The 15,867-nt window shown below is 35.0% G+C and overlaps 1 pseudogene; it reads right to left on the reverse strand.

The window, feature by feature from the left end:
- Positions 1-12,757, reverse strand: part of LOC150019455 (CTD small phosphatase-like protein pseudogene) — an 82,146-nt pseudogene extending 69,389 nt beyond the window's left edge.
- Between the last annotated feature and the right edge of the window lie 3,110 nt (positions 12,758-15,867).

The following is a 15,867-nucleotide window of genomic DNA, read 5'->3' on the forward strand; positions in this document are numbered from 1 at the left end:
ATTTCAATTATTGTATATGTTAAGTCAAGTGAGCTGACAGTTTCATGCAAACTCATCACTGGGACTGCACTGACCAAGCAGCAGAAAATGGGATGGGTGAGTTATCCGCATTCTCCTTGCATGTAAAGAGCCTGTACACTTCAGATGGTTTTCATGCTATCTATGATAAATAGATTTTTTTCAAAATATCTATGATAAAAAGGGTAAAAGAGAACCCTAAAAAACCAAACTTTTAATATTATTACCTGCTCTTATTCTAAAGATTCCTTCTTCCTTTCCTTACATTTCTCATTTCATCTCTCCCATCTTCTAGCAAAAGTAATAATTGATATACAACATATAACATATACTTGACATTAACATACAACTGTAAAACTTTACATAAACATTTACAAACATGAAACTAATATAGTATTGTATGTCAACTGTAATTGAGAAATAAATTAAATAAAAAACAAAAATTCATATAGACTTGAAGCTTCAACCAATTAAAAGCTTCCTTTAGGTATTGGTAAAGTAGCTTAGTTCATTACTAAGAGCCCAGGGATGCAAATACTAAAGAGCAGTGAACTTTTAAGTCAAACCCCATGCAAATAAATAATATAAGTAAGCATTATTATGGTGTCTGAAGTAGGCTGTTTTCTTCAAAGCTGTTAAGATCAGTGTTAAATTAGTGGATTCTTTAACTATGTTCACAGGGTAAATGTCAAACGCCAAATAGATTCAGAGGAAAGGTATGTTAAATTTTTTTATAAAAACATACAAAAATTTTAGCTTAATGCAGGCTAGAAATTAATAGGAATGCAAGAAGTGAAAAGTGTCACTTAAATTTTTGCTACTTTGAATGTTCATTAGATACATTTTATATTTTGAAGTGATTTCAGGTTCATATTATTGTATTTACTATCAAATTGGGAATAAACATCAAGTTCATCATTTGAGATTGTCCCTACTACCCAGGACGTTTAGCCACCCTAGTTTAGGTCATTGCTCAGGGCAAGCATTGCAGGGTGTGCAGCAGCGCTGATTGAGATGTGGCCACACTAACCCCAATGAGCCTAATCCAAGTGAATCAGAACTCGGACCTAACTAAATCCTCAAAAATTGGGACTAAAATTTGTTTTAAAAGTAAATAATTTTCAGAGTTGGGAGCCATCCTTTCAAGCATCCCAAAGACATTAAGCTTGCAAAAACATTTCCCTAGGAAGGCGATCGCTTTTCATTCTTGTTCCCTGCTGATCCATTAGAAAGCTTCCTGTCTTTGCATAAAACTTCATGGAGAAGGGAAATTGAAAATAGCTGTCATATCATTGTTGGTTGGACTGATGACCACAATATTGTTTGTATTTTAAAACTTGGAAACCTGAAGTACATTGAGGTTAAATAAATTGCTCTTGGGTAACAATAAAGAAAGGTAATAAATCAGCACAAGAACCCTTAAGATTTTGGCTTTAGTCATATGTTTGGGGCCTGGATCTACACTATTCTCTTGTAATTTATTTCTTTCTTTCATATTTTTTCAGTCATTATAAATTTTGTTTTAAATGTTTGCCTCTGGAATTTTTGTTTTAAGTTAAACATTTATATGAACATATTTGTAATGTAGAAAGTTCAAGCTTCTTTCCAAGAGTTTTCCTCAAAGGGGGCTAGGTGCACTGACAGTGATAAGAATGTATGCTAATCTTCAGTGTTATCTTCTCCTCTTGGTGGAAAAATACATATAATATGTATAAAGAGTCTCATTGCTATTTAGAGCAAAATGAATTACTCATATATATATGCATATACATATATATATATATACACACGCATATATACTTTTTATAAAATATATGACCTCCTGAAAATTATCTCTGTGACAAAATATATTGGCCTTTCCTCAACAAAATGAGGAGAATTTAAATTTTAAGTATGACTCATGTTCATATATTTCAAATAAATACTAGATAACAAGGGGTCAACAAAGGTGATAAGAGATGTGTCTGGTGATTAGAGCCAGACACTGATGTTAAGTGTCGAGTGCATCTTAGAAGCACACAGTTTTAATGACATGATCTCTGTGTCTTTAGTAGTTATGTTTACACCAGATATGTGAAAAAAATATTCATTTTTATGTATAGGGAAACTAAGGTCAAGTTCTGCAGAAAATTCTCAAAATTAACTCTAAAAAATAAAGCCTATTTTAAGGTTTTGTTCCTTACTAATAGTTTTCAAGAATCTTTGGTACATGCAAAAACTTGACTTTAAGACCCAAAGTTTATCAACAGTTGACCCAGATAACCCATCATTTATCCTGAATGTTGTAGCCTATGATCAGACCAAAACCACAGAAAGAGGACTGTTATTCTGTAAGTGAACATAGAGCAATAGCTGTAAGAGCATAGTGGAAAGGACCAGAAGTCTTAGTGTCCAGATCTGGTTCTTGTACAATCTTGACATTCTCTCTTGGATGTTTCAAAGACACCTCAAAATGAACATATGTGAGACTGAACTCATGATCTTCTCTCAGAACCAGTCATCTTTCAGTGTTTCCTATCTCAGTCAATGGCACAAGCATCCACCCAGTTCTGCAGCTCAGAATCCTAAAAGTCATGTATTACGTACACCTCCATCTTCTTTACCACCCTGTTCAATCATCACTTGATCCTGCGGATTTTGCCCCAGTAATATCTCAAGTCTGCCAGTTTACCTCCAATTCTGCTGCCTCCGCCCCAGCTTAGGATGCCATTGTCTCTTCCTTGGACTATGACTTTTAATTGGTCTGAGTGATTACTCAGTTTGCACACTACAGCTGAATGACCTGTAAACCTAATCAGACCATTTCCTTGCATAAAACTCTTTAGTTATAATGTGGGTGGGGAGGGATCTTAATCAGAACTGTAAAGCACCTCTTGGTCTGTCTTCTAGCTATCCCTCCATTCTCCTTTCTCTGCAATAGCTAAAAGAATCCACTTTTTTTTAATCACTTGTATGTCCCTGTCACAGGACCTTTGCGTTGGCTTCCCCCCTGCCTAGGACACTCTTCTGTTTTTTTTCTTTATATGATTAACTTCCACTCATTTTTCAGGTCTCAGGCTGCCAAGTTCTTCAGTGGAATCACTAAGTCAAATATCCCACTTAGAGTTTCATTTGAATGTTTATAGTACTTGTCTTGGTAACACTCTTACATGTATTAGTGTGGTCCATTGCTATAGTAGTATCAGTAAATTTCTACCTCCCTTCCCTGACTATAAATTATAAGTTTTATAAGATTGGAAACAGCATCTATGTTTCTTTATCAGCATATTTCTAGTACTGAGTAACATTCTTGGTGCCTACCAGTTGCTTAATAAACAAATATTTATTGATAGAATAAGTTAGTAAGTGATCTGTGTTTTTGGGTATGGTGCTAACTACTTGGGTCATAGTATCCTTATCTTTAAAACAGAGGAAAATTTAATATTTTTAAAAGTCCTTTCAGAGTTGTTTTTCTAATTGTATTTAAAATGTCTAATTTGAAATAAAATATATGGATTAGTTTGGAAAACTTGTTCAGCACTCACTTATCATACCAATCCATGACTACTGAATAGAGAGGTAAGTCCAGGTATAGTCTAAAAACTAAAAAAGAGAATAGTTAAAAGTAGATAAAACCAGAAAGAAGTGTGTTTTTCTCTTTTATTCTATGTGATAGGAAGTAAATGAGAGAGAAACAAACTTTTAATCTTCATATAGAGAAGTGCTTTTGCACTTGCATGCTTCTCTCCCCCAACACACACATGCACACACACACACACACACACACACACACACACGGCTAATGAGTGTCTAGTCTGGTCATCCACTTGACTGAATTAGTTAGCTAATGAAGGATTTATGATCTAAACTCAGGATTTCTGACTCCCTGTCTATTGTACCCTTGCCATTCCCTTCATCAAATTAAAATCTCTACATATCCATTGTGTTTGGGGGTAATAAGTTTAAAGTGCACTTGATCTGACATTTAAAAATTTGTAGTCTATAAGGAAATTAAGGGAGAGAGAAAAAGAAAAATCTGGATTGCATTTTCCTGACCCATAAGGAATTTTACTAAGAAAATAGGCTTTAATGTAAACAACCTCTGTATTGTTCATGTTATCTTTAAAAATAATGATTGTATAAATAATAACTTTTCCTAAAATCCACAACTTGGATCTCTAAAGTTCCTGCCATTGGAAACTTGGTTCAGGTTCACCAAATATACAATTTTCCAAACCTCTGGTATTTTTTACTCATAACAACTTTTCAAAAGGTAGATGACAAAAAAACACACTTCCATTCTCTGCTTAGGGCTCGAACATTAGTTTGACTTTAATAGGCTGGGATGATTTCAGCTTATAAATCTTCAACTGGAGGATAAAGTTCAAGTAGATAAAATCAAACAGATGTTGGTGGGAGGAATTCTTCATGACCCATAAAAGTGCTATCATCAAAGCCAAGAATCATTTGTTTTGAATTATTACACTGTTATCAAAAGGACTGTAGCAGTCTGTTTGTTGAGGAATTGGATCTGTTTATCTGAAAACAGAACAAAGATGCTATGCTAAGGCGTTCCTGGGAAAGTGTGATTCAGATGATGGCTGACGCACTGGGGCAGCTCTGAGATACCATGATTGACATTTGTCAGCAAAAACAGTAGTCAGAGCATGTCGTTCTTGAAGAGCCCTATGTTAATCAAAACTTCGCCAAAGACAGGGTGGGGTCAGCAGGAGGAAAGTCATCCGAATTAAACAAGTAAGCTCATTTTTAAGTGAAAAATTAGCTGTTGGTGGAGAAAATAATTAATTTACTAAACATTTGAATGAGTGGTTAGTAAATGGTACTGAAATACTCACCTAGGAGCATGTGCCCTGGAACCGATTGCAACGTAGAGACCCACTCTATGGAATAGTGCCCAGTTGTATATATAGGCAGGGACATACCTTATTAAGTGACTCTCCAAAATATCTCTAGTCATTGTATTAATTTGGTTGATAGGATCAGTCATTTTTCAGTGTTGTATGAGCAATGAAAAAGTTCAAAGTATTAGAACATAACACAAGTAAATAATTCTCTTAAACCTGTAAGTAATCATGTTGCTTCAGGGTGCAAACTGTGTATGTCAGAGCTCCTTTTATAACTAATTCATTAAGAATGCCTTGCTTTACTTACCAAAGTAGTCATATACATTCTGAATTATACTAGAAGAACCAAACTGATAAAGGATTTTCCTCTCGATTAATAGTAACCTCCTCCTTTGGACTTTGCAGACTCTCAATAATTTGGCTCCTTCTAATGAACATAACTACTTCTTCACCCTAGCACTTACTGGTGACTTGTCTCCCCCTCTCACATCTGGCTGTCTATGGTTTCCTGACTTATAATTCTTCTTCTTTTTTTGCTTCAAAAGCTCTTTAGAGACTTTGATAAAAAAAAAAAAAAAAAGAGACTATAATCTTGTCCTAGAAAGCACAATTATATTTAAAATTTTGCATGCAATCATAGGGCATTCAAAGATCTGCTAAAGTCATGTTTGATCCCAATCCCCAACCCTCAGGATAAGAACCTCTGATAAATCCTTTAAGACCCAGCAAAATCCCTATTTCTCCATGAAACAAACTACTGCAATGTGTTGTATAGACTGTTTCATGTAACACTAAGTGAAGAGGGCCTCTGGATTTAAGAGGCTGGGTTTTAGCCCTGTTCTCTGCTAGCTCTGTAACCCTAGGACCTAGATTCTCTGGAATTCCTTCTACCATAAGTTGAGGAACTGAACTTCATTTGCTCTAAAAAGTTTATGATTCACATCTTGCTGTTATTACCCTAACTAGATTGTGAGCCCTTTGTGGGAAACAGCAATATCATACCAGTTCTCTCTATCATTTAGATTACCTGACATAATGCTGACTTCCAGAAATTAACCAACAAACACTTATCTCTTACATACTTATAAGACAATAGAGCGAGCAGTATACTGCTTGGCTTTTTCTCTGATCTTTCTTGGTGTCTAATACAGAAGCAAAGAAAATTTAACTTTTGTAGACAATCCTGTGACATAACCTTTGCTTTATTCTCTTATTCTTTACCCCTTTTCTCTGAGAGTTAGGGTTACTTTGTCCATGATATTATATTAATGAAAAATCTTGGTTTAAATTCCTAGAAAGTTGTTTTCTTTTTCTTTTCAGGGAACATGTACAGAAGTTGTTTGAGTGCATGTACAATCATGTTGGACAAAATATCATTTTATATTTGCCTCTGCAAAAATATTTTCTAAACACATTTAATTAAAAATATGCAATGCTTTCTCTATGTAATTTTTTTCTGAAAGACTAAGGAAAGCGAACACTATAATAGGAAGTGTTACATGTAGGCACCTCTGTTTGGATGGAGATAAATTAAAGGTTGCAGTGTCCTTGACAGAATGTCTAGTACACCTGGAACTCTCCAAAGGGACAGCTAATAGAAGTCCTCTGATACCTCGTTGGGCTGGTGATAGAGATGTGGTGGCCCTGATGACATCTCTAGCAAGCTATTCTAATAGTCTGGGTGCTTTCTCGGTAAAATTTACTGTGCCTAATATTGCCATACAGTTTGGGAATATCCAAGGGTCTTGTTTTCTCTTCTCCTTTTCCTTTCCCAAACACATTTCTCAAGGAAGAGGAGTTCTGATATTAAATACCCCAGGGGTGAACTTAATGACAGAGGATTTATTTTGGGAAATAAAAATATTTAAATATGATCAATTAGATTGGGACAAAGGCTTGCCTCTCTTCTCTTATTGCACTCTCTCTTCAATGGCTAGTGTTTGGTGTTTCACTACTCCATGTGGTTGGAATGTTCAATGGGCCCTGGATGTGTCTCCCTTCCACCCAGTTTTCCTCATCTCTTTCCCCTTCAAAACACACACCCATGCACACACAAACACACACTCCTGATTAAGTGGTGTTCAAATAAAGAAGAACATGTAGCAAGAAACAGCTGATTTTGTTAGGCTTGTTTTTCTTGTTTATTTCCTACTCACCTTGCTACAAGACTAAAATAAAGGTGTAAACTTAGAGAAAGGGAAACAAAGGGGCAGGCTGTAGAAGCCTTAATCTCACATGATTAGTGATTCTCTCAGAGAAGGAAAACTCTGACTCCAAAAAACCTCCGCTGCCTTGCGGCATACCTCTTCAGGGGAAAGGCTAAGGGAGTAAACCCCGACAGAAAATCCGGAGCCGGAGTCCCTAAGGCGGTTTGACGTTGTAGTCAACACCGGCAACTCCTACGGCGCACCTGAAGCCAAGCTGTATTGACTCCGTCTTTCCCTTGGACCCTTCAGCTGCGAAGAGAGGGGGGGTCTGCTGCATGGGCAACAGCAGACCCTCCATATCACCCTGCCCAGGCTCTGTAGCTTCAGCTTCACTGGAGAGGATACTCCAGCGTCATCGCAAGATGTCGATTCAACACGGGAGGAGACAGATACCGTGTCACTCCCGGCGGTGCAGATAGACTCTTAAGAAGCTACACCATCGTCTCTCGAGACGGACGGCTGCCGACGACGAGTGATTCTCTAGGATGAGTCAGAAATAAAGAATGTGATATCTGAAATAAATAAATAAATAAATAAAGAGTAGGTTAGATGAAGCAGAGGATTGAATCAGTGATTTGGAAGACAAGGTAGAAAAAAACACCCAACATAGAAACACCTAAATATGTAAAGCAAAGCTGGATGGACATAAAGGGAGAGATCAACAGAAATACAGTTATAGTAGGGAATTTTAACACCCCATTGACTTCAGTGGATGGATCTTCCAAACAAAAAATCAACAAGGAGACAGTGTCATTAAATGACACACTAGATCAAATGGATCTAATTAACATATACAGAGCATTTCAGCCCAAAGCAGCAGCAGAATGTACGTTCTTTCAAGTGCACAGGGAATGTTTTCAAGGATAGACAACATGTTAGGACATAAAAAAGTCTCAGTAAATTTAAGAAGATTAAATTCATATCAAGCATCTTCTCTGACCATAATGCTATGAAACTAGAAATCAATCACAAGAATAAACTGAAAAATACACAGAGGTGTGGAAACTAAATAACATGTTATCAGACATTGAATGGATCCACAATGCAGTCAAGGAAGAAATCAAAAGATATCTTGAAACAAATGAATATGAGAACACAACAACCCAAAATCAGTGGAACATAACAAAATCAGTTCTAAGAGGGAACTTCATCTGAGGAAACAAGAAGCAGCTCAAATAAAAAAAAATCTAAGCATAGTTTTGATAGAATCAAGTTTACCATCATTGAGATTAGCAGAAAGTTGGCACAAAACCCAACTAAAAAAAGTTTTAAAAAGGACAGAAATAAAGAAAAACAGGAAGTCAGAAGGAAGGAAAGAAGGAAGGAAGGGAGAAAGAAAGGGAGGATGAAGGGATAGAGGGAGAAACAAGGGAAGGAAACTGTTCATTTGTCTATGGTTCCCTGTACAAATATCTTTGGAAATCCAACATCATAGTTGGTGATAAATTTGTGAATGGTTATTCTAATCTGTTATCACCTTTGAAGATTACTAACATTTAACTAAAAGAGAAAAAAACAAAACAAAAACTTCAAGAGCTTTGGCCATACGCAGGACAAAGTTTGCTTTATTTGGGTGGGAGCACTACAGTGGGTTTTGCTTATTATTATCATTTTTTAATTATCAACATTTAAAACTTGAAAAATTTCAATTAAAAATTTTAAATTCAAAATTATTTTAAAAATGGGAAGTTCTTTCAAATATAGGTCCAAGTTCTTACAGGGTACCATTATCTGCGGAGCCGAAAGAAGCTGACCTGGCAAGGAAGTGCATTCTCTGCTGTGCACCAATCCTTACAATTCCCTAGTGTTATATCCTAATGTTGCACTCATTTCAGTTACTTGCCAGTCACTGTATGCATTTGAATACATAAACAATGTTTATAAAAATGTTTCCAAATAAAGTATGGGAATACATTTTCTTCAGTCAGAAAAGTTTTATAATAAAGTTGTATAATAAAAATTATTATTTACCCTGTTACAAAAGCCTTCACTTTTACGAAAACATTATGCCACCAAGTAGCCATTTCTTTTCTAGGCAAACTAAGAGTATTCCTCTTAAATAATTACTTTATAGGGTTTTAATCACTTCACTGTTTTTCAGTGAAAGGAGTGAATTTCAAAATCTACAGACAGCCAAATTTATAAGGTTTAAAACCACAACGATATAACTTTTCTCAGTTTATGTTAAGAACAGGAAGGGGAGAGGAGTACTTGTTAGCGACTCTTTAGTGTTCAATGGCTCTAACATGTCTCTGAGTAAAGTTTTTTATATAGAATGTTTTGGTATCTTTTAAAATTTGACTAAAATTCATAGTTGCTTTCAGTTTACTTTGGAGTCTACCTGCAACCATCCATTCATCCATCCAACCATTCACCCACTCCATCTATCTGTCTATCATCTATCTATCTATCATCTATCTATCTATCACCTATCATCTATCTATTTATAATGTATCTACCTACCTACCTGTATGTGGCCACAGGTAACAATTGAGATAATTAATTTCAATAGATTGGGAAGAAAGTTCCTCCTCCTTCTCACTGTTAAGTTCACTCTTTCACTTATCCATTCAACAAATATTTATTAATGGAGCCTCTATTTTACACCATGCACTATGCCAAAAGTACTAAAGAAATGATTAAGCATGAATTATAATTTCAGGTTTCATGATTCATCATTTTACAGAAAAGAAAAGTAAAAGCTATAGCTAACTGGATTGTCTAAGATTGCATAATTAATTAAGGTATAAAAAGGATTTGAATGTTAGTCTGTTGGATTTGGAAGTCCTTGTTTTTTCCATTATGCTGCATCACTTTTTAAGCATCAGATAATCACAGGTAATCAGCCATAAATTAGCATGACTTATAAGGTGTAATTGGAACATTATTTTTGACTTCTCTATCTCAGGTCTTGGATGTGAACTATGACAGATTCTGTGAGTTTTTTTGGTCACTCTTTTTGTTTTATCCTCACTGGAGGATCTGTTTATTGATTTTAGAGAGAGGAAGCAAGAGAGGGAGACAGAGACAGAGAGAGACAGAAAGAGATAGGAAGACATCAATGTGAGAAGAAACATTGATTGGTTGCCTCTGGTATGTGCCCCAATCAGGGATTGAGCCTTTTGATGTACAGAATAAAGCTCCAACCAACCAAGCCACCTGGCCAGAGCTTTTTTGGTCACTCTTAAGTAACATAAGTACAATGGTCATTTTAACTCACAAGCACAATCTAACCAGAAATCAGAATTCCAGATGGATATACCCAGTAAGCATTTTTATTCCCCCAGGGGAATAATATTAAAAAGCTAGTACAAAACACCTTGACAAACTGAAAGAAAGAGACCATAGGAAAAAGAAAATAATTATATTTTATTATCTGCAATGGTACTCTTTTTCAGCTTTAAACAAAGGGCTCTGCATTCTTATTTTTTACTGGTTCCTACAAAGGAAATAGCTTGCCTTGTGGTGAGACTAGACAGAGTAGCCAGAGTAGAAGCTATAAGGTCATTTGCAGGCACAGCATTAAGTCTAGATGGGAGTACCTTGGACCAAGATGAAGGCAGCAGAATTATTAATGATAGATATGTTTATTTCTAAACACACACACACACACACACGCACATGCACATGCAAACACAAACAGTAAGTCCTCCCTTATCATTGTCCATAGGTTCTACAACTTCCAGCAAAACAACATGTAACAGGACCAGTTTTATCACAAGTTAATTGATACAAACAAGAGTTAAATTCCCACAACATCTTAGTATCAATACTACAATAAAATAACATTGAATGAAACAATATTATTTGAAACTTTTGAAAAAATAAATATATATAGGGTGTGTTGACAACATTTTCTTGTCTCTTCAGTTCTACATATATGGAAATTAAGATAATTTTTAATTTGTAGAAGATTTTTAAAAAGTTTTGGATAAATTGGATAGAATAAGCATAGGCAATTTAAATGTAAAAATATGCCCTAAAAACCATTTTCTGCTAAATCAAAGTAAAAATTACATTTGGTAGGTGCCTCTTATTGAGCAAATCATTAAGGTCATGCTTTGTTATAATTAGTAGTGGCATTTCTTTATAATGGGTGGTGAATGCATATAAATCTCTAAATAGAATGGACACACATGTGAATAACTCTACCAAGCATAACACAAAGTGCCATGAATCAAGTGTTAAGTGTCCATTTTTTTGTTGTTACTTTAGTTGCATCATAAAGAAGACCTAAAGTATTTACAGTCTTTAGAGAAGCTGATTATTTGACTGGAAAGGAACAAAATTGCCACCATTTTCTGTCCACTGCTGCAATTCTAAACCTCAATAAGTCTTTAAAAAAGCTGGAAATAAACAGCTTGGGTTTCTTTTTCTTATTCCTAGTAAGTCAGTTCCATCCCAGTCTGGTTTAGGGCATGGGCTCAGGAGCTCCTCACCTGGATGTTCCCATGGGATTCGTTCCCTGGGGCAGCAGGTCAGTTACAACCATCAGAAGATAATCACAGTTGAAGAAGAGGGAACATGCTGAAGAAATAGTGAAATAAGGCAGGGGTTAAGCAGAGACTGCCCCCAAGTAAAGTAATTGTGTACCTGCATTTTAGCTGGATCAAGAATTACAGGTTTGGTAATTAGCAGTGCATTTTTGTATTATGACATGCCAGGCCCATGATTTTCTTTTTTCTTCTTCTCTGAGACTTGTTCCAAGGAGAAAGCTGGGGGGTGAAAATGATGTGAGAATTAGATTAAAGCTGCCTTGCACTGCGGAACACTGAGCCTACATGAGCTGCTGGATCAAGGGCCAGCCTTGGAAAAGCTTTACTACAGTTGCTAAAAGTAAGCACAGCATCAGAATTTTGTCCAGTTAGGGTTACTGGTGGTGGTGGGGCCTCCTTGAAAAATCAAGGATAAAGAATAAATAACTCTAAGCCTTAGTGGCTCAACCAAATTATTTTCAGGTTGGCAGACAGAGTGCTAAGGGAGAGGCTTGTACCTGAGAGTCTTGATCGATGATCAGTGCCTGTCTTTCCCTGTGTATGAAAAATTTCCAACTAAGAAACACATCATCAAGTTTGGTAACATTCCCTGAGCACACAGAAAGGCCCATAGGAAAGATATTTAAGCACCAAGGGGTGGGGGAGAAAAATTTTTGTTGTCCAATTTTTTGTGTGTTCTTAGGGTGGGACTTAAAAGATGCATCTTGGGTGACTTTGTTACTTTATATCCTGAAAGAATATTTTATACAACTCCATTATTAAATCAAGAGTTTCTTCTTATTAGTGATGTAGGATTTGATATGTCTTTTGTTTACCACGCATTTTTTAAAGTTGGCAAATTTTAGACAGTCAACCTCAGAAAATATTTCTTTCTTTTTTACTGGAATTTCTTTTATTACAGTTGTTATGCAAATATTTGAACCATCTTATTGAAATGCTGCATGTTCTATTGAGGGCTTCATATATTCAAAGTGGCTATTACCCTTAAACATATGAAATTCAAGGACAGGAAAGAACTGCCCTCCAGCTGAATTTCCATTTGCTGGATGGCAACTCGTATAAACAAAATGTCTGTTCCTGGGCTGCTGGCAGCCGCAGCCAACCCATCAAGGAAGCACTTTGTACTATTTCTGGTTTTCTAGTGGGAGTGCTGAAAACTTACAATCTCTTTGGGAATTTCACTTTTCTTCATGAAGACATAAGGGAAGCCATTTTATGTACTTTTAATTATAAGCTATTTTGAAAGTTGAAAGTTCTTTCTGAGAACATAAAATTAAAGGAGACTCTGAAAAAATCTCTAGTTGCTCTAAACAATGATAAGTAATTATACTGAAATTTTATTTGCTAAAAAAAACAAGTGAAAACTGACTTACTTAAAATGTAATAAAAACATCAATAATACTAATATTACTTACTTATTGAGTGATTAAGTTTGGGTAATATTCTATACCTTATATGTATTAAAGTTACATTTAACTTTCTTTCCACAGCCCTATGAAAAAAATAATACTATCATCCTCAATCTGATGCACAGAAAGTTTAAGAAATTGATCCTAGGTCACATTGCTGGTATCTTAGTCTGTTCAAACTACTAAAACAAAATGTCATAAACTACATAGCTTATGAATAACAGAAATGTATTTCTTGTAGTACCAGAGCCGGAGAGTCTAAGATCGAGAGAGTCAGCTTTCTGCTTCATACACAGTCTTCTTTTTATTATAAGTTCCCATAGAATAAGGGGCCAAGGAGCTTACTAAGATCTCTTTTGTAAGGGCACTAATAAAGCACATCCCAAAGGCCTCCTCAAAAGCCTCATTTACTAATACCATCATACTGGGGGTTAGGTTTTAGCATATGAATATTGTGTTCCTCAAAAATTCAGCTAGTGTGTGACAGCAGACACATGAAACCTAGATCCACATAGTAAGTGATTAATTTTCTTCTGAAAACTTAAAAAATCTGAGAAAATAGTAGAATAATAAATGCTACATTTGCAAAAAGTAAAGACACTTAAGTTTCTTTACAATTTAATGAAGATATTATAATTTAGATTCTGAGTTCAACAGTGCCTTTAAAATAATAATGAATGAGAATCTTAATAAGCCATAAGTGGGACATCATGTGTTCACAGTGATAAAAAACTAAAAATTAAGAAAATGCCTATAAACCAAGAAATGGTTGAAAAACAGTGGCACACAAATACCATGAAATATTGTGCATTCATTAAAAATAAGTTGATTTGGAGGAATCTCTAAACTACATTATTTCTGAAAGAAAAATTCACATAAACATTTACAATATGATCTCATTTTGTAAACCTAACACTCTTAAATTCTCTTATGTGTGTAGAGGCGTGTTTGGGTGAGTGAGTGGGTGCATGCATACATTTATCAGTATTTATATCAGCATGGTGAAATATGTGGAAAGATATACTGTTATATACTGTTAAAATTATATAAAGGGGTTAAATGGTAATAGAAAAACACAATAATAAATTTAAAAAATTATTTCCTCAGGAACAGTGAGTGCTTATGTGTATATGGGTGTGAGTATGTGAATGGGATGAATGAGAAAAACAAAAAATAAGAAAGTATATGCATAATATACATGCATAAATAATTGTATTAATAATAGTAATAACAGGGTCACAATCCTAACTAATAAAAATCGTAAGTCTTGATGCTTGTTTTGACAATGGCTCATTGTGGCACTATAAATACTCTTCATATGGCTCAGTTTTCTCATTTAAAAAGTAGAGATGGTTATAGCTGTTTAACCTATTTTTCAGGGTTATTATGATCACAAATGATATATATGAGGGTGTCTGAAATAATTTAAAGGGCTATGCATGTATATTTATAGCACTCAATACTGTATATCCATTAAAAAAAATAATAACCCTGGTCCCTTTCTGCACACATTTTAAAAATAATTTATTTATTTGTTTGTTTGTTTATTTATTTATTTTTAGAGAGAAGGGAAAGGAGAAAGAGAGGGAGAGAAACATCACTGTGTGGTTGCCTCTCACTCGCGCCCCCAACTGGGGACCTGACGTGCAACCTAGTCTTGTACCCTGACTGGGAATCGAACCAGTGACACTTGGCTTGCAGGCCGACGCTCAATCCACTGAGTCACAGCAGCCAGAGCTAATGTATATCCATTTTTTGACAGTACAAATTTAAAGAATAGATTTTGCATTTAGATATTGTGGTAACTAATTTTTTCCCCAAGTTTTCCCTTGTGTTGGTTTGTGTTAAAACTATAAGTTTTACTCCAGGAAATACATACCATCTTGTGTAGGAATTGTGCTTGTTATTTAACAAGAAGTTGTGGGTTTAAAATAAAAAAAATCCCAATGTATCTACCAGAAAAGTTAACTATAAATATTATTACTCTTTTTACATAATATTGTAGTTAGAATTGCACCTTAATTGTAATAAAACCCACTTCCAAAAATTAAAAAAAAGTGTTCTTTTATAAAATAAGAAATTATGTCTCAATACTTCAAAAATGATTGTGTGAAACCACTGAGTATCAAAATTATAGACAATTTTATAAACAAGCTCATTTTTGTTATTATCATGTTTACCCATAAGAGATATTACATGGTATCTATGTATCTGTATCTACAGTAGTCCCTCTCTATATTGCGGTTCACTTATCTCGGCCTCACAGTATCGTGGGATTTTTAAAAATATATTTAATTATTTATCGTGGATTTTTTGCTATATCGTGGGATTTTGCAGTACTGTATACGTACGTTGTTAAAGTTATGTAGGTTTAAGAGTGTAGAATATGTTTAAGAACATCAGTAGTGTTTATAAAAGTGTGGAAAAGGTTAATAAGGGAGTGGTAAAGGTTAACAAGAGACTGGGAATGGTTTATAAGTGTGTGGGAAGGGTTTATAAAGCCTTAAAATATATATAAATACTAAAATAAATGTAAGGTTCTTACTTTGCAGATTTTCACCTATCGCAGGGGGTCTAGAACGTAATATCTGTGATAAGTGAGGGAATACTGTATTGTTATTTATATCTTTTCATCATCTGTATATACTTAACATATTATACAGGAAACAAGAAATGTAATTCAGGAGAGAGATGAAAGGTGATAGTTATAAATTGTGCTTCCAGAACATTTGGTTAAGCAAAACAAAACAGAATGAAACAAAACAAACCCTCATAGACAGACAACAGTGTGGTCATTACCAGAGGGAAATGGGGGTGGGAGGAGGTAGGAGAGGGTAAATGGAGCATACAGGGTGACAGAAGGAGACTTGACTTTGGGTGATGAACACACAAT

This window comes from Furipterus horrens, unplaced genomic scaffold, assembly GCF_987537825.1.
Source record: "Furipterus horrens unplaced genomic scaffold, mFurHor1.1.pri manual_scaffold_2, whole genome shotgun sequence".
Taxonomy (NCBI): Eukaryota; Metazoa; Chordata; class Mammalia; order Chiroptera; family Furipteridae; genus Furipterus; species Furipterus horrens.